The 21075-nt window shown below is 34.4% G+C and overlaps 1 protein-coding gene and 2 long non-coding RNA genes across 4 annotated transcripts in view; 2 read left to right on the forward strand and 1 right to left on the reverse strand.

Moving 5' to 3' along the window:
• The window catches only part of LOC119068503, a 138083-nt gene that overhangs the window by 29732 nt on the left and 87276 nt on the right, over positions 1–21075 (forward strand). The gene's annotated exons all lie outside the window — the stretch shown is intronic.
• LOC119068508 lies at positions 1267–11862 on the forward strand. The gene is made up of 3 exons (XR_005086163.1): positions 1267–1298; positions 6967–6971; positions 11851–11862. It is a non-coding gene; the product is annotated as an uncharacterized LOC119068508 (long non-coding RNA).
• LOC119068506 lies at positions 17837–18895 on the reverse strand. The gene is made up of 3 exons (XR_005086161.1): positions 18591–18895; positions 18168–18528; positions 17837–18093 (listed from the first exon to the last, which is right to left on the reverse strand). It is a non-coding gene; the product is annotated as an uncharacterized LOC119068506 (long non-coding RNA).

The following is a 21075-nucleotide window of genomic DNA, read 5'->3' on the forward strand; positions in this document are numbered from 1 at the left end:
TGCTCGCACGTATTATATTCGAGCCCGCTGTATAACTACCTTACCACCACACTTTTTAACAGGGAGCACGAATGATATACGCATAGCACGTCGGAAATTTCGCTCAGTGCAGGTAATTAAAAAAAAACTACGACCTGGACCTGAATTCGAATATTTTAGTTATCTGGTAAATAACTAACAAAAAAATTCATTCAATTTTGCCAAAGGATGGCAATAAATTTTTTAATTTCAAAATTTCGATTAAAGTTTATATTCACTATCGCTTGATCAATTATACGGACACCAATGCTCACAGGGTTTATGTATTTGAGCGCACGATAATTGTATGCGATTAAATTTTAATATTAATGTAAATTACATCAATGCTCTATAAAAAAGTAAAAACTTTTTTAATATTTAATCCAAAGTACTGTGTAAGCCAATTTAACCGAAACTTCACCAGCACAACAAACACAGCGGAAAAGTTGTTCCTGGAATTGAATTCTTAAAACATAAAAAAATAATTTCCTTGGAAATTTTACATTCGAAATGAAAACGAAAGAAACGGCATTCAGACATTTTGCTAAACGATAAAATTGCTTTTATCAGTTTCCTTTTCGAAGAACTTTTTTTTTTGTTGCTGTTCGTGTTGTTATAGTGTTGTTTTCTCATATTTTATGCAAAACCATTACGCGTAAATTGAGAAAAATTCAATAAATACCTTTTTAACGCACATTTTAGAAAATTGAAAAATAAAATATAAAATAAAAAGAGAATCTGAAACGTGATATGGTTTTTTATTGAATCTTAAACATTTTCTTTTCAACTTTTTTCTTCTGTCATTTTGAGAGAGAGCGGTTTTTTATTCGGTATGTACTGTGAAAATGAAAATTATTTTTAATATTACATTTACATTAAAAGTTTAATCAATTTATGGAAAATTTTATACATTCACTGAATTGATTACTTCAAAAATGTTTACCGGGGATAACAACTGAAAATATTAACTGAAAACGAGACATAATAGTTTATTTATACGCCCAGCTTTGGTCGGAGCAAAAAGTACTTATTTCATTAGGGTGTAAGTTGTAAAATTGACAATTTTGCAGTCAATTGATTTTCAAAAAAAAAGTTTTTTTGCTAAGAAATTTTCATGCGTTTTTTTATCTTCAAAAATATTTTCACGCACCAAAAATTGAATTTCCGAGTCAAAATACAACTCACCTGCAAAACGACGCTGCAATAACTTTTTATTTTAAAAAAAACTTCGTCACACACGCGTCAAAAGTATTTTCAAACATTATCATACGTCACATAGTGTCACATACTTCAAGTATCAAAAAAATCTCGCGTCAAATAACGTACGAAAGTGACGAAAGTTAAGAAAATTTCGAGCATCTTTAGGAATTTTTCGATTGCTATAGATAGACAAAGAAGCACAGAACTTTATATTACAGATACTAATATACTGTTGTCACGATTGTAATTTCTTGTATAACCGAGATTCGCTTCAGCGGTATTACCAGCTGGTAGCAGTGTGTTTGTATGAGTGAACCAGATGTTAAACATCTGGAATACATTTCGATGTAGGTTCGGTTGACTCTAACTGTATTGCAATATTTAGTCCATTTAGAAAGCGTTCAAGAAAAGACGAGTAATTTTCAGTGACAATTCTAATTCATACTTTGTTTTCTGGACTTTGTAATACGTTTAACAGAACCGAGAGATGATTTTCTTTAATCTTATCCCTATTTTTAAACGTTAATCTGTTTGTTATTGTTGTTATTATTTACAAATATTACAAGTGTATTTTGAACTTGTAAGCGGTTATGAAAACAGATTTTCTTTATTGTGCTCTGTGCTCCATTATATGTACTATCATCTGCTACAGTTCTTCTAATTTCTATAAAAATTATTGAAATTCACAGAAATAAAAAAAAATGAAGCGTTAATCTGTCGAATGTTTAAGTAAGAGTAGACGACTCACTATCACAACATTCAGTGGGAGGAGAAAACAAAACTGTGTATCAAACTTCTTGTCTACCAATTACATCTAATTTTCCGAATATTTGATCAAACTGTAGATCTATTTACCTTGGGGTTCAGCAAATACTCATATTAGCGATTAAGTTTCAAACAATTTCATATTTCGTTTTTAGAATTAGTTTTTAAATTTTGTCTTCGATTATAAAGGTGAACCTTTTTTGCAAAATCAAGTTTCCCTCAGGATTAAATTTCCTATTTTATTGACACAAATGTTGAGGGACTTGTCATGGTCAATGATACTTAGTAGAATATCAATTGGACATTTCAGGACTATCTGGTGGTTTAGGTTTCTAAGCTTAACTTCAACGTCAATTCCCGATCTTCACGAAATTCGAACCTGATCAAACTTAAGTCAATGTTCAGGACGTTTCACTCACTTCTGCTTGAACAGGCATGTCGTATATTTAACTGTGTTGCAGCGATGATTGATCTGACCCTTCATCGTGCTGAGTTCAAACGACTGCTATTACGATTACCTAACAATTCGATTAGACATTGGGCAGTGAATCCGTGAAGTTTCTATCTATCTATCTATCTAGTCAGGAGCTGGATTCGAATAGAGTTCCGTCATCAAATGTTAAAGTGGTTTTCAAGTAATTTCGAGGAATTGTAATTGTTGGGCAAATATTTTGAAATAATAAACACTCAATGGCGATTCACTCCATTTTTAACGTGATGCCAATCATAATTGATTGTGTTGAGTTCCGGTCAAACAAGAATTCGTTAACTTCGACATCAAAAAACAAAAAATGTACTTTTTTAAATTTCATTGCAAATGTCATCATTTCCCGCAACGCCCTTATATACTTGGTCAATTCAATTTCGGTATACATTGAATTTAATCAGCAATATTCCAACTAGTTATACTCTTCTCCTATGAGAACACTGGAACACTATACTTACCGATCGTGATTGGTAAAGTTTTTGCGGGCCACAGATATCATTTTACAATCTATAACTCAGCTACTATATGCGAGGATGCAAATTGTTTCCAAGAAAATTATGTACTCTTCGAGACGACCGAACCATAATTGCACATCACGTCCCTTCATCCCTTTTCACAATTTAAGGTCAAAAGCTACCATCAACCTTCTGTTAACAAGTTATGGTTAAAATGTCCTAACCTATACTAAATAAATGTTACGTGGATCACCCTGATTGTTGTTGTTAATATAGTTAAATGCCTTAATGAATATGTATCATGGCTTGAATGTGGTGTGTTCGTTAGTATCCCTTTTTTGAAATTAAGGAAATTACACAGTCAACATGTAACTTCGTAAATAATTTTTTGCTCTTGTTGTAAAATAAAGTCTCCGTTGGATACAGTTACATACGCTAAAATTCCAATGAATATTTTTTCGCATGTTTTATTATCGTTTCGTGAATGGACTATTTCATTTCACTAATACTGCTTTCATTCACAGATTACAAATTCATCTTAAAATTTTCTCTATTGTCAACTGAAATTTCTCAAAGATCACGAAATACAGTAATCCTCTTTACTTCCATAATATTTCTATTCTTACTGAATCAACCATATTAAACATACAAAACGAGACTAAATTCTAATAAAAGATAATTCCTTACAGAGCTCTTAAATGCCAACCAAATTTTATCTGCTCGCAGCAGAAACGACAAATAAAATAATTTCAGGTGAACGTTTGTTTCGTAAATATCAACAATCACCTAAGATTCTATTAAACACATTCCCTTAACAAAGTAAGAAACACGCATTGCCTTATGTTCGGGCACGTTCTTTATGCTAATTTAATTGTTGGCATTTATATGTGCTCGTAACGTTAATGAAAATTAAAAGACAACCGACGACACAGAGTGTATCCTTTTACATTGTATGATATAAATGTTGGAATACATTAAGATGTCTTATCTGGCCGTATGCTATACGAAGATACTTGATAATTTTGATATTATTAAAAGACGCAATGCAACCTTGTGCCACATACATTCAAAATTATAAGGCCAATTTAACATTGTCTGAAGACACTATTATAGGCGAAAAATTAGATAGAGAGAGAACACGATAACATACACTTTAGGCATAAAATAGCATATTACTCATAGCTTCACTGTTATAATAAACATACGATACATTTCGACAAGAAGGAAGTATATTTTACGATAGCAGACAATTTTGATCATCAACTCCGATAATTAATTCCACCCTTCAGTTTGGTTCAATAAATTTCGCAAATAAATTCCTTGCACAAGAAGGTTTCAGGGCTTAAAACGAATTGAATGACAATGAAGTAAAAAAAGAGTCATCATAACAAGGGATATATTGTTTGTTATCCTGTCTTTATAATACAAGAGTGACAAGCAAATATGCCCTGTTACAGATAATAAATCATGTGATCAGATTAGCATGATTATATATCGTGTACTGATTAGGGTGTTGCGTTTTTTTTTTAGTTACCTTTCTTTCAAAATGACTGGGGTCAGATGTTGTCACTGATTCCCTTATTAAAACCGAAAAAGGTAGTACATCCACAACCCACTTTTCCATTGACAAGGATAACACGCGTTATTTTACGGAATACTCTTTCCTCTCGGTACGCGAAAGGAGTCAACATTGACCCAAATTTATTAGAATCGTCACGTTTTCTTGAACACCTACTTAACTTACTGACGTCATGTGTGAACAATGCAAGAGAAACTTGTTTAAATGGACTACCGGGAGTTTTATGTGCACCATTCTTAGCATGATGTCTCTAAAATATTTTAACACGACCAATGGAACTGGTATGAAATACCCCTAAGACAATAAAAACTTCAATAACAACGCTCAACGCGAAACTCGATTATTATATTTTTAAATAAAAGTTGTACATGAGAGATGCCCAATGGGCATCCTACCACCCACCACGAAATTCAATTGAGATATTATTTTTTGTAACTTCTCCTTACCGATCTTATTTCTCAACTTTATTAACAAGTTATGAGTTTTAGAAGAAGAAAAAAATTAGCAGAAAGTTGTCCAGTGGGCGATGTCGGACACCATGCATTTTGCAAGCAATTTTTTTGTGTATAAAATCCGCAACACCCTACTACTGATATCGAATGATAAAAAAAAATCGTGCTGGGCCCTCATCCGTACATTATTACTTACCCAAAAAACATCCTTTGGCTATTGTGCACATCAACATCTTTTAACCATCTTTTTTCTGAACATTCTTTTTACTATTTCATACAATATCGATTTGGTGGATATGAAGTGATTTTATGTTAGATATCGGGGCATAAAAATGTAGCTTTGGTAAATGGAAATTTGACAAGGGTTCTCATATATGAAGATAAATACAGAAATAAATATAGGAGATAGTTATATGGTATACAACACGATGAAAATTATGAAACAATGCTCAAGTAGCATTAAAACAGTTAGCGACTGGATTTTCATCATTTTTGATTTATTGTTTAAGTGACGCATAAATACTTTTATAGAATGTAAAAATGAGGTAGTTAATGCTTGGTAGGCTGTAGGCAACTAAAATATACGGTTCCATAAGTTCGCGAATATTTGTTGGGTCCAGCGCTGAGACAGTACGTTTTGCTCTATTGCGAAAAATAATCAATGATCAATCAAGATACAGAAGTAGTTCAATAAACAAAACTAGCGAACGTACCATTACATTCGTATGAATGCGAATCGGAGGGAAACCTTGTGCCGTTGCCCACAGACGCCCGATCAGCAAAAAAACATTTGGCTTTGACTAATAGGGGATGTAAATGGAGTCGTTGAACCAAGTGGACTAGAAACCGTTATCAACGTATATTGACCAAATGGATCAGAAAGGAAATATTGTCGTCGTTCGCATGCACAGAATATGTTGCGATTAATGTTTTATGTTGGTTGTTATCATGTTGTCGCATTTAAACAAAATAAATCCGTTATACGGATGCTACAAATGAAAATCTTCGCATCGACGCCACATTCTGTTACACGCAGATAAAATTGATTTTGCACATCGCTCATGGTTTTTCTTGTAAAAACGGTTCAATAATAGTTATTTGTGTATCTGTTTTGGACGATTGTTTACAGGCAATTTCGCAAGTTGTAGCCCGAACGAAGTGAGTGCTACATGCGAAAGTGCCTAAAATCAATCGTCCAAAACAGATACTCAAAAAATGTTTCATGAAAGGGGTCGAAAACCAGAGAAAAATCTCAAAACTTCCTCATTTTCGAGTCGAAGCCGATGTCTATAAACACACGAAATTGTGACGATTTTCCGAATAATGTGAGAGATTTTCTGTTCTGCAAAGCACAGTTTTCGTGGCTATTGTAGTAGTACATGTTAAGTTAGTTGTCCTGGACGTCCTGGAGTTACATCCGTTACATGCGTCCATTGCCTGTCATATGGTGTGCATTTTTAAACCAAACACAATAAAAAGATTCATGTTGAATGTGGAGTGGAGCAATGTCATTCGGCCATTATGTGGAGACCTCTGTTGGCCTGTGGAGATGTAGAAGGACCATTTTTTTAATTTCATTTTTTGCATTCTCTTTACTCGTGAAATAGATAGAATAAGAATAAGTGGGTGGAATATAACCTGCTCCTAAGCCTCAGATGGGCATGTTGTGCTTTCACATCACCTGAAATAACTTCACTCTGAGAAATATCTAGGCAGTGAAGTTGGTTCATAATAAATAGAGCGCTGACACTAGCAAGTTTATGACGAAATACGATAGAATTGTACAAAGATCCATTACATTTGAGCTTAATTTTCCAAACAGAATTTCCCAAATGAGGAACTCGCCTGACGTACTTGTAAAATTATGAGAAAATTGTTCCTCAGAATTTTTTTGCACCAACAGAAAAAGGTTATAATAAGGGGTTTGTCCTTGAGTCAACGATAAAATGAGCGGAAACACATAAACCACTCTTTGAAGAGTACAATTCAGAATTACACACATTTTCAAAGGATTCGTTCATAGTCACGGCAGAAGCGGTCATTTTCGTTTATGCAACACAATTCGAGGTGTTGCTTCAAAAACCTTGAATTGTGTTGTATAACCGAAAATGACCAATTCTGGTCTGACTATGAGCGATCAACTCGAAAACTGTCAAATGGCCAGAAATTGTTCCATATGAAGTACTGCTCGAAAACATATTTTCTTTAAATTGATCAGAAATCATAGCCATGAATTTGATTCATCTGTTTTTCAGCTGATCCACAAATGCAAGCAAAACTGCTCATTCGTTTTTATACGATCGTACCACTAAAATCAGCTGAAGCTAATCCATGTCTAAATTTCACTGACGTCCACTGTATTTTCGTATTGAAATCCAACGTTCTCTAACTTTATTTTAATCAGTGCAACCTTTGGGAAATCACCTGTATTCCACGAACTCCACCTAGTTTCTCCTATTCATTCTATTCATCATCATTCAATATTTCTGTTCATGCAAAACAACATTTTAAACAGAATTTATTTTTTTTATTCCAAACAATTAACAGTGAATGGAACTCAATTACTGCTCTGAGAAAAGTAAAGCACTTCTGGATGAAGTACCAAATAAAATGTTATGCACATACACATAAATGTTTAGCCGTATAATCCATTTACTACAACATATTATTAAATTTTTGGTTTGCAATAGCTCGTGTTCAATGAAGAGAGAAAACCTTTTATTAAAATATAAAAATAAAGTGTTCTGCCCTTGTAATAATGCCCTTGTCAATCTATCAATTTACACGCATTCACTTAACAGCTATTGGTTCAGTCTAAAGCAGACACACCATTATGTCTGCAATCGGTTCAGGTGAATCAAAACGATTGATGGTGGTGTGTCCATTTCTGTAGTATATAGTGACCTCGTTACTCTCTTTAATTTCGTCACCTGGACATATTGGCCATTGAATAAATCTAAGTGAAACGATCCAACACACCATTCGTTTCCTCAAAATGTACTTAACTTAACTATAAAACGCTTTACATAAATTTCCAACGGAAAACATCATATCGTCAATGTCATGGCTTCCCAATTCAATGTGTTGTTGTTAAACAACATGAACTAACATTTAGTCATATTTTGAGTACTTCATCATACTTCTTGCACGTATAATGATATTTTAGGTATACTCTAACCAAAACAGTACACACTGAATCATTCCACAAGTGTTTCGAGTATGCGGCTGCAAAATAGCACAGCATTTAATTATAGTAATGATAACAACCGACAAAAATCTTTGTCGACTATTAAAAGAAACCGTTTTGAAATTGAAAATGTGAAAATAGTTTAACGATCGCATATTTTGCGGTCCATCAATGACGAAAATAATGATGACGACACAAATGCATTCCAAACGGCTATACCAATAGTTAAAACTGTTCCAGTAAAATTATCATAAACCATTTTTATCACATGCATTTATTATGCATGCACCAAAAAATTTACTTGCCATTTTACCTCTAACAAAAAGCATTTTCGGGTATGTGCTGTGTATAGTACATAATAGACTATTCTACATATTTTCTGAACACACAGTGTACCAATGCTAAATTATTTTCATGGGCGATTTTCTCCTTTTGTATATAAAGGTATTTATGTGACTTGGTTCCTTGGCACTTTGTCAAAAATAACAAATATTTGGGATTCTGTTATATTTATATTTATGGAGTAATTTCCTGAGTGGAAAAACAAACCGCATAATAAAATATTGTCAGCAACAACGGTAGCAATAAAATAAATTAGAAAATTAATGTTTTTAACTAGGATACTGTGCTGATGGGTGAATTATAGACGAGTAATTATCATGGGACCAAGAAGAAGGAGAAGAAGGAACCCAAAAAAAAAAAAATCAGAAACACCCTCTCAACTTATAACCACATTCACGCTGGCATAATCAAACATAAATTTGAATACATTGGCGATTACACAATGGGTTGTTAATGCTTTTGCCAGTCGTAATCTTCCCATTTTCACTAACTAATTAAATTACATCATGCATGTCTAACAGAAAATTGAGATATACCGTGGTGAGATACACTGATCTTAACTATTCATCATTAAAACCCTTAAATTAGTCATAATATCCCCCAAAGAACATCTTTTGTGACATACTTTCAGCACACAATGTTGTCCCCTAAAAAAAACGTTTCTTTTATGAGTACCGCACCGCATTATGTTCTTGGTCAATTCAAAACGTATATTTGGTATGTACAAACATCGAATAAAATGGTTTTTCGTCCTAAAAACTTACACCGAAAGCTTTTACAACTAATTACATTATGTATAGGGATGGAATTGTCGGAGGGGGAAACTATGCGAGCAAATCTTGTCCCATTGGTGTTCATGGTGTCTATTGATGGCTATTGGCATCTATTGGCGTCGATTGGTGGCTATTGGCGTCTATTGGTGTCTTGGTAACTATTGACGGCTATCCATAGCAAATACTCCTGAACCAGTATTTTTCCACGTATTTCTATCGCTGAGCCAATACTTACCAATAGACGCTAATAGCCACGACAATGGCAAGTAGCACCTGTCCCTGTATTTGCTCGCGTAGTTTTCCCCTCGGAATTGTCGTTGGTTGATAAATAACGGTTTTAGAGAACAAGCCTCTCGAATATATATCGTTATGTAGGCAACGTGTTAGAATTAGACGATGTTTTCATTTATTTAGATTGTCAGATTAGAACCTTAATATTGTATTATAATGGTTGACTGAAGGTAAAGGGATTTTTTTTTTATAATTCAGTTTTACATTCCAGTTATACGCCGAATTCATTATTAATCTAAATCAAAGCGATTTTCTATACACAATCCCTTTGGATTATTGGTGTACGGTGTATGGGAAACATTTCCCATTTCTCATAAAAATGTTCCAGCCTCTATCTCTGTGCATCTCCTTTACGCACTGTTGTAATGTTACAGGCATAATGTGTACGTGTACACAATGTACATGCGGGACATTAAACAAGCTAAAGTAAATTTTATTTATGTGAAACTTAAAGGTATCATTTGTCATCTTTTTTTTGACAATAAATTAAATAACTTTGATGGATGTGCGAATTTACAGGTTTAAGAATATTTTTTGGGTCCAAGTGGAGGGAGGGCAGTGGGTCTTGACACGGTGTACATACCATTTTCAATGCGGCTGAGATTCGAGATTCGCTTGTGTGATGGTATAGAGATAGGAGCAAAAGAGATTGGAGTGTGGGAAAGGTTAACAATTTGGTAATTTTAGGTTTGGGTTTTATATTGGAACATTGAATGGGAGAGCGATAGGAAACATTTTTCGTAAAAGATTTTCCTTTTATCGACAACAAATTTATAATGGGCTCGTTACCTTGAGGATATCGATTGAATGGGGCTTGTACCTTTTTTCTTTTTTTTATGAAAAAAGATAGTTAATAACTGCCATTTGAATTTTGATTTAGGTGGAGAATATTTTTCATTTGTGTGCTATTGAAAATATATTTAACTGGATGATGAATAACAATTTTTGAAAAGGAAAATCCTTCACTTTTGTCAATGAAGAAAGCCTTGTCATTTTTATCCATAAAATATTATCATCAATTTTATTGTAGACTTTTGTATAATTATTGGTTTTATTGTAATGTATCTGGGGGATTGTCCAAACAACTCAATAGGAATCAGTTTAATCGTTAAGTACTTAACCCTTCCGATGGGTTGGAGGTTCAACGGGTATGGTATGACAAATTTTTGGTTATATATTTGGGTATGGATTTTCGGTGTTTCCCAGGTTTCGAGAAGAGTTTTCATGTATGCCCGGATAGGAATCATTCGTAGCGGTTTATCACTGCTGTCATCGCAATTGAATGTCTAGTCCCATATCGGTCTTGGACTGGTGAAGACGGTTTTAGTGAGTGTGGTTTCAGCTTTTCTACAGCATCAACCCACTCATCTCTAATTTACAAACAAATCTTGAAATTTTCCGGAAAAAAATGCACGCCAAAAAATGTTACAGAAAAGTTGCACGAGAAAAAGGAAGAAAGTTGCATACTATGCATAGGTATCAGATTGTTCAACCTCAACGAATTCTTTACAACATTTTCCAAAAACTTTTCCTTTTTTTCTGTAAATTTTCGAAATACTACCTGCATTTCATGCAAGGTTTCGCCCGACGTTCATCGCATAAAATTGTTTTTTTTTTAAATTATTATTATTGTATATTACTCATCTGATCATATCCTCCGTCACGCTCGAAATGAAATTGAGGCTGAATAGGTAGTATATTATATCGCTTTCACAAGTCAAACCGTACAAAAAACCCTTAGTGGGATATTCTCTTGGATATTCTAATTAATCGTAGAGTAAACTGATTCACACTTTGCATTGAAAATTTACAAAATTTAAGTCTCGATTATCGTTCAATGTTCAATTTTTATGTGATTATCAAGGGACCATTAGCTCTACAACAATCTGATTGCTATATTTAAACAGATAAGTGCATAAGTAATTACTCCTAAAGCTGAAAAAGTGATGCACAAAGTGTACTTTTTACATGTTACGTTCGAATATAAATCTCCCGACGCTACATATCCACCGTTGCTGTAAACTGATGTTGTAAATTTAACTTAGACAGCGGGAGCGGAAAACCGCACGATAATTATATTGAGCATACTATTCGCTAGCTGTCAATTCGTTAGTTCAGAACATTGTTAAAACTCCCGAGAGTTTCTGTTGTTAACTGTATCATAATAGAATACTTTCCCACTCATTCAACGTGTTCACAACTGGTAACCACAACAGTCGTTCAACAATTTTGGGAAAATTTCGTATTCCAGAAATATGAAAGTTATTACACCGTTTCTGGCATATTATTCATTGCGAGGAGTACAAATGTCGAAATCAGCTCAGAACGAAAATTGTTTCCTATTGGAAAATGGTTGAAAACGGTCGACAGCAGAGACTATTTCAAATTATTATTTTTTTTTAACTTTTGACGAATTTAATTTAGTTTCCTTTTTAATAGTAATAAAAGAAATGTATGGGTAACACAGTAAACCATTTTATGATTTCAATGCTTATAAACCACAATATTACAGCAATGGGACGAAAGCTTTTCATCCTTTTTCAATGTTGATCACATTGCTGTAACTTTCTATGCCTGCAGCAGCCATAAATCTGTACAATTTTTCTCTGTGAATACAATTTTTTATTAATAAAAAAAACAACATCCTGAACCGAGTGCTCCATAACTGGGGAATACACAGTAAGCGAAATGTGATGAAAAGAATTCTATAATAAAAATGGAAAATAACATCGTCAATGCAATGTTCAAACCACACACAGTAAAAGAAAAATTAAGTACGAAGAGATTTGGAATTAATTAGAAATTTATTGGAGGATACGAATCCCACACGTATGGCAGCATAATTTTCATTATTCTTTAACGAAAACAACTCCGCTGTAGGACAGAAATGTGGGTGAACGTTCGCTCGCAAAATGCTGTCACTGGTATCATCCGAAATATTAAGTTTAATCTCGATCATGGATCACGAACACAAATTTGAATTTCCAGTCCAAGTTTCGGATGCTTCACATCTATACGTACGTAGATATATGTATAAATTCCATATTATTTTCATCGTAAAAAGTATTTACGTGATTTTAGAACGTAACAGAATTTTCATGTGGATCTTTCGCTTGGATGATATTAAATACATTTTCGACTATGAATATATTTTCAGTTCTGCAACAACGTTAAGACATCTAGTTATATAAATATTTTATTTTGCATGGATTCGCAACGTATATCCATATGATAATAGAGCAGAATACATACATGATACTACATTCAAACTTTTCTCTGTCATACACTAACATACATGCGGATGAGGGTGAGAAAATGAATTGCATACTGTCATGAAAAGTCGTCTTTGGAATTATTATTTCGACTGAAGTTTATATTATGAATGAAAATGTTTCGGAAATTAATGTAAATGTTAAAAGGTTTCATTAATTTTATTAAGTGTATGTGTGCGGTGGTGTTGTGTGTACGTATGCGAATCACAAATTATATATGATTGTTGAATGAGATTGATTTTTCGTTGTTAAGAAGTTATTCAGAAATTATTAATAGTTTCATTCATTGCGGGGAAAATTTATTGTCGATTGTTTTAATGTATACAAATAAACCGAACTTACAATTGTGTGTATTACCATGGAAAATGGGAATTTAATTAGCTAATTAACAGATCGCTGAACACGAAATTGTATGCATGCATCTTGCTCTGCTGAATCAAATATACATATTAAATACATAATTTTGCACAAAGGCAGCCTCCCCGGTATTGTTGAGTATTATGTGGCACATCGGTTAACAGGTTTTTGTTAATCCATCTGATGAAAATGTATGCCGTCGATGTTTGCTCGAAGTAGTATCATTAATTATCAATACTTTTGTTTAACCTTAATTGACTCACCATTTCCTATTTTTGTTATTTAAAGGGAAAACCTGAGGGTGGATTAGTTTATGATTGTAAATGAATTGCCAAATCATATTAGGCTTACGTTTGCATAATAATAATTCGTACGATTCGGAATGTTCTTGACATTGTCAATTATATTATTCACAGGATCGAAAAGCTTGTGAAATGCCATTAGGGATCGTTCACAAATTACGTCACGTTATTTTACGGAATTTTCAACATCCAACACGTCGTCATACAGAGAGAGAGAGAGTCAATTGTCACGTTTTATTCAACCCACTATTTGTGAACAGTACCTAAGCGTAATTGAGTTAAGGCAACTTTTGGCTTAATATGTTTGATTTCGAATTTTCCTCTCAGATAAGCTGACAAAATCTGATAGATGCGATAGACAAATCAAATTTTAAAGTCAGTTTAAGGTTTCAGTTGGAGCCAGTGAAATTTCAGCATGAATTTGCTTCAGATCTACACAAACAACCAAAACAGCTTTTACGTTTTTCACAGTTTTAGCACTACCACACGCGTGCGTGTAGCAGCTTCAACCGTATAAACAAGTATAAATAGTTTTGATTGTGTGTGTATCAGCTGAAAAACAGACAAAGCAAATTTATGCTGAAATTTCACTGTCTCTGACTGTAACCTCTGACTGTAACCTAACTTGTTCTGAATTATTGATTAACCTACAAAATAACAAGATGAGAAAATGCACTTTTAAAGCATGAGTGGTACTCTGGATAGAGTACTGAAACGGGACAGTGTATCAAACAGGTTTTGTCACTGTTAAAAAATCTGGAAACATTTTTCATACAAAGTGGTACTCTATTTGGCAGCTGTCACTCGAAGCACTTTTGCTTGAAGTGCGTTGGATGAGATCGCGAAAAGAACGTTATTTCAAAATTTCTACTTTCGTTTTCACTTGACAATCAAAATTTTTGTCATCAGCCACAGCCCTGCTTCTAGCATGAACATATAAAATATTTGGAGGCTGATGAAATCACAGTAGGCACTGCGTTTCTGTTGTACAGATAGATGACTTGCTTTCGTTTCGTTGTATGAGTTAAAACATACAATACAAACAATCCTAAGCGGTAGCTCGTATCACTAAAGCCTCCAAATTTGACACTTGTCAATTCAGTGTTCATGCTAGTAGCAGTGCTGTGCTTCAGCTCCATGCAACGACATAGAAAGATCTAGCCTGGATTTACTACGTAGCCAAAACGGTAAATCCAAAACAAGTTGAATGGATCACCTGCTTATGTTAAAGTGTATCCAATATCAAGAAGAGGTGTCTAAGCTATTCGGCAGGTAACACAGTGTGCCTTAAAAAATATATATATCTATTGTGTCCTAAAAACCAATTTATTTTGGCACAATGCCGCCTCTTCCATTAAAGAGTGACACACTTTACGAAAGACCTTTAGTTTATTTTAGTATGAATGCCACCAGACCCTTGAAAGACCCTTAGTAGCGAAACTTAACAATTTTGTTTTTGTTAATTTGCACAACTCATTTACCTTTTAATATACAACCGAAACTGAAACGATAAGTTAAGAAGATTGCTATAATCCAACTATCCAACAACTGTTACTGTTAATCCGAACTTGATCATATAATTTCATTAACAGTTGTTTTCACGTCTGTCTTCATTTTAGCGTTGATTTTAGGCGAAGAACTGTAAAATATACAAACTGCTAACATGAGGATATCATTTAATTATAGCAAACGTTATACCCAACATTATAGCACGAGCGCGAGGTAAAAGTATATCGACTAACTTTCTACACGTGCAAAACAATTCGGTTTGTTTGTTTTTAAGACAAACATTTTTGCCTCGCACGCCAACTTCTACTGAAATGTTTATTCGTTGCAACTATTGAAGTTTCTCTGTTTAAACAATTATGTTCTTCGTCAACCTCAAGAAATTTATTTTAAAACTTTTTAGCTCGGTGGGCAATGAGCATACATTTCGTGTGTTATTCTCTTCTTCATTTTAAATAAATGTAAAAATGAGGAAAACAATTGATTTCGTCGTGGATTTTGTTATTATTTTCGCCTAGTTTTATAAAAACTTAAAGTTTTTTTCGCACCACCAAATACTGCAGCCAACTAAAAGCATTAAATGGATTTGTTGAAATACTTTTTTCTAATCCAAAACTTTGTAGCACTTTAGTGTAAACAGTAAAATCGTGAAAATTCGTTTTGATTTTACGGTGGGTTGAATGTGTGTGTGTGTGAAAATAAAATGTTTGCAATTTTGTTTGGAAATGTTTTCACAATGATCAAAACCTTGAGAAAGTAATCCTTTGCGGACCAAGTACTTTATACGATAGAGCAATTAATTCGCAATTAAAAATTCCATTAAAATACAGGAAGCGATTAAATTGGTGAAAAGTATTTCGTTTGGCTTCATAAACATTCGTTTCAATAAAACGGCGCTGAAAATGAAATGGTAATAATTTTGAAGATTATACTTCAATTTCGCATTATCCGTTGCTCTTGCAAATAAATCCTAATTTCATGTGTTGGATTAAATCTTGCCGCTTTATTAGATATCTACTAAATGAAATAAAATTTTCTATTTGCTTTGGTTTTAGTCTCACATTTTGCAACTGTTTACGATTACACGTGTATTAATAGGCATTTGGCAGAGCTTGTTGTGTATTTAAAACACAAATTGGTTATAAGGTATCTACTGGATTTATTTGGTAAATGTAATGCGGGCCATGTCCGCGAGTTATAAGTAAATCTTAAATCCAGTGCTTGTTGGTATTTGGCTGTTTGTTTAGCAGAATTTTAGTTGTCAATCAACAGAATATTTGCATTTTCAACCATTTCATTTTCATTTTCAAACACTCGTTATATTTGATATCAGTACCGTCCTCACACTCTTGGCTTCTGAGCACCAATTAATTCGGCCCTCATTAGGAGTGACAATGCTTTGCTGTACTCTTGATATAAGGAAATTAAATAAATCTTTCTAAGAATAAATCAGTAGGAAGTGGAAAAGTAAGTGAGTAAGTACAGTCAGCAGGCGTGACGCAAGCTTTCGCCGCGTGGGCTTACATATCTGTCACTTTCGGCCCGTGGGCTTACATTTTTTTCTTTCGTCCCGCAGTAGGAAGCATATAAAGCAAACATTTTATGCAAAAAAAAGTTACAGTGGCAGATGGAATCGGTTCTAAACTTTTAATTTTCATGAGAGTACTGAGGTTGGCTCAACATCGGTAACTTTTGACGCATTTCTTTCTGTTAAAAAATTTCTTTGGTCAAATTTTTGATCTCCGTCGCAGAACTGACTTGAATTTTGAAGTTGAACTTTTGAGAGAAGAATGCCCCGCAAGCAAAATATTTGAGTTCTGTTTGAGTACAAAATTTTTACTACAAATACATTTGTACCACCATCAGCCGTTAAATGTTTAGGATTTTTCTGCACCAATTTACAAATTTGTCGTCCTTTGTAGCGCTGCGACCCAAGCAGTTACCCGGTATGCCCTTCGATAACGAGCCACATCCACTTTATGGTAATTATTAAAACCAACTGTCTTAATAATTATTTAACAATTGCCCGTGGTGCCCTTTCCATAAGACATCACTGCCACTTGATGGTAATTATGAATACAAAATCCAACTGCCTATTCCGAATAAATACGGATGAAAGGCTGAATGTGAATCGATTATTTTGAGTAAATAATTTCTGCAATTACTAACTCCGCCACAAAATACAAGCCATATTCAACGGTTCCAAAAACAAATTATCACATCAATATTACCACTCTGGACGCCTCTTCAAAATAAACGACCGATTAAGTTGGCCAGGTTCTGGAATCTGTGATTCGCTCTGAATTATTGGTATATTATGTTTATCGGAACGTGAACGTCAAGTGGCTATGCTAATGTTTATGTGTTTCCGAACTAATGAGACCCCGCATTATATACAGCGAACATTAAACAACGCGATGTACAAATGTGTCATAACAAATTTAGCTGGGGCCTGAATTTATTATTTTTATTGGATGGGCGTGTGGATTTTATACATTAAATGCTGCGCTCGTTTGTGTAATTTTGTGCTACCGAGTGGAGTCGGTAATGCATGATATGAGCATGGTTTGTGGATCTGAATTATGTCGTGTGTTCAAAGTTAGTAAATTTTTTGTACGTTAAATTGAATGGAGAGATGAGTTTGTAAAGCACTATTGTAGAATTACGGGAAAACTGCAAAACGAACCGTTTAATCGAAGGGGATAGGGGTGAGAACATAAAAAATATGAGTGCTATAGAAATGTTAACACTGAAACTGCCGCCACGTGTAGTAATGTTTCGATTTGTACATTTCTGTTCGTTGGGTTGTGCTTCCACGTTTTAATCGTATGTCTCCCAGCTATTTGAAAGAACACTTTATTGCATTGGTGGTTCTATTAAATGTTACAATCGAGAAGAGCTTAATTATCGCCAAATGGATGTAATGGTAAAATGGTATGACCCAATATAAAATTCAGTGATCATTATGATGGTTCTTGCTTCATGTTAAATGAGTCAATCGTTATAACCATGCATCAAGCACATAGACAACGACATCGAAAATCAATTTTTGCTAGAGGTAAACTTTCCATCGCAGGTATCACAAGGATTGATAAGGCCAAATTGACCTGCAAAGAAGGGAAATTCGAAACAAAACAAAAAAATAAATTTGCACCACCACGACAGACGTTTCTCAACTCACATTTCTTGCATTTCTGGCAATGCCAGCTCCTACATTGATTGCGCTTTTGCCAAATCAAGCAATGCCAGTAGCAAGTTTTCCGATGCATTTCATTGTCGCAAAACGAATAATAAAACGGCGACTCATTCGACAGCAGCAAACGAAAAATTTGTTGAGTGCAGTTCAGGCGTGTGGCGGCATTTCCGGGTTTTTTAACAACATTCCACTGTTCTTTCCACTGAACGATTTTTTCGTCCAAATGTACGTTCAAGCAACTGCACGTCGGGTGTGAGAATGTTGTTTCTAATTAAGTTTAATGTCTCTGCCATTTATACCTGCCATTCATCAATATTCGGTTGCGCAATTCATCACGATCGATTGCCTGAAATCCATTGATAAGATAACTGTTAAAGCACGGACTAGCGATGCGATGATGATTCGGACCAAAAAAGTAATCAAGACCGTTGAACAGATTATTGCATCAGCCGTCGCAAGAACACCTTCCATTGCAGCCACTGCCATGTTTAGAACACCCACATGTCTTGGATAGAGAACATTCCTTTTTGCATTTGCATGAATTTATTTGAGTCTTTTCAAGTTTTCCTTTCGTTATTCTTAGCACTCGATTTCTTTGAAGACAAATTTTCTGACGATTTACTACGCGAAACAAAATACAAACAACATTGAATCACGACCGGTTACGCTGCGATGCGATTGACTATTTAGCTGAATGAGTAGATCAACCGACACTGATGATGAACGACAATGTGTGGATCAACATCGACACTTATGTAAAAATGATATGTCAACTACATCGTTAGTATGTGTATTCTGTAGACAGTGTGGACTCCGTACACCAGTAACCTCCTCTTTCAGTAACAAAGAGCAAGACAGAACATTAAAATTTGCTCAACCATTTGAATATCTTATCTGTCTGGATCCGTGTTAAATGTGAAAAACCAATATCCTCTCTAGCAACCAAAAGTCAGTGTCACATTTGTCAAAATAAGGTGGTATTTTGACTGCGTCAAAACGAAGTTTGATTGCTAGAGAGGGTATTGGAAAAACTCAATCTATATTGGTGTTTGTTTGACACATTCCAATAAAACAGAACGAACTACACATCTTACAATCTTCATTTGATATATGCAAATTATACTGTTTTTCTTAGTGGCATAAAATAGCTTCCCATCGCACTAACGACCACCTCAAGCCGAACATTGTAACGTTGTTATCTTTGTGTTTGTTAAGGTGTTCGTGTTTGAGGTTGTGAGTATTTTAATGACTGAAGCGTATCTAAGGGTCGAAATGACTATACTGTATACATAGCCACACAAGATGTATTTTTACGCACTGGCAGCAAAGAAACTGCATTAACTCACTGCACTCCCAGAAAATGAGTCATTACTTCATTCCCGGCGGCTTAGTGAGTAAAATAACGTACGTAATTGTTCGGAACTTTGTGTTGTAATATGTACCCCAACGTAATGTGCGAAATATAAAGAAGTGGCATTTATGTCGAATAGACTCCATTACGATACTAAAGCGACACATTTTTTCTCAATAAAGGCCCCTGCCGCTTCCATTTTTGTTACGACAATAATTGTTTCATTAATGGGTCTTTTTCTGTGTAGGCAAGTCTTTCAAATACCACGACATTTAAATGTAACGTATAGCGCAAAATGCTCTACGAATAATTTTGTACGGACGTTGGGTATGTTACCCACAATATGTTAAAATTGAGTAATGATACTTTCGTCGGAAGTGACAAGTTATGTAAGAATTTTCCAAAATTGACATAGAACATCATTTATTTTCGTGTCTAATGCTAACAAGCTAAACCGGTTTCTTTTTTTTAAACGAGGGTGAAAATAAATATGACACAAGAAATTAATGTGAACGGATCGTTTTGACGTGGCTCTTTATGTACAGATAGGATATGGGCAAAGTCATTTGCATTTTGCTTGGATGGAAGTTTCATTTGGTCGTTAAATGCGAATAAATCGAACCAAAAATACCGAATAGTTGATGAGAAAACACATGAGCAATTTTACGTTGCTGAGAGCGACAAAATGCTTTGTTTTCCAATTCGAAGCATATAGTAAACAATGAAAAATGCTGCATAATCCACGCGTTTAGTGGTATGGAAGAAAGCGCTGCAAAAAAAGGTCGAATCCGATATTTCGTATGGGAATTCACATTCAAACGTTGATATCTCTCTCCACTGTTTTTTAAGAATAAGAGCATCTTTTATGGAGTTTTATCGGTTGGCATACTCATTTGTATAAAATAATTAGAATAAAATTTTTACTCAACTTTTTGCACAAATGAGTGTGCCAATCGATAAAACTCCATAAAAGATGCAAATCTAGCAAAATCTGGCACTTATTCTTTTAAAAACAGTGGAGATATCAACGTTTGAATGTCAATTCCCATACAAAAATTAAAAATATCGGATTCGACCGCGTTTTTTTGAAGAGCTCCAAACCATACCACTAAACGCGTGGATTGTAGATCTCTGTAACGCGAAATTTCTCGTGTGTTTTCGACCCTACAATTATGTATTAATGGACTTATTTTTTCTGTCTGTCTGTCTCTCTCTCTTTTTCATTTGTTTCGTAGCAACTTTGTTAAAACATTGGTCTTTACTGGTTTCTTTTTAGAGAATCATGATTCTCAGAAGATGGTGACATCTGGGGAACTCCTGAGGAATTTTGATTACCTAGGACTGCGAATCACGATATCCATAATAGTCCCTTCATAGCACCATTTTTATATGAATCCCCTTCAAATACAACGACTCGACAGTAACTGGTCCTTGAGTAGTGTTCCCATAAGTGTCCTTTTAAGAGACTCTAGTCTCTTTCGAACCTCAATTTCCATTTTTAGATGAAATACGCTAGAACATCTCTTTTTCGCATAGGCCAGA

Source organism: Bradysia coprophila, assembly GCF_014529535.1.
Source record: "Bradysia coprophila strain Holo2 chromosome X unlocalized genomic scaffold, BU_Bcop_v1 contig_185, whole genome shotgun sequence".
Lineage (NCBI taxonomy): Eukaryota > Metazoa > Arthropoda > Insecta > Diptera > Sciaridae > Bradysia > Bradysia coprophila.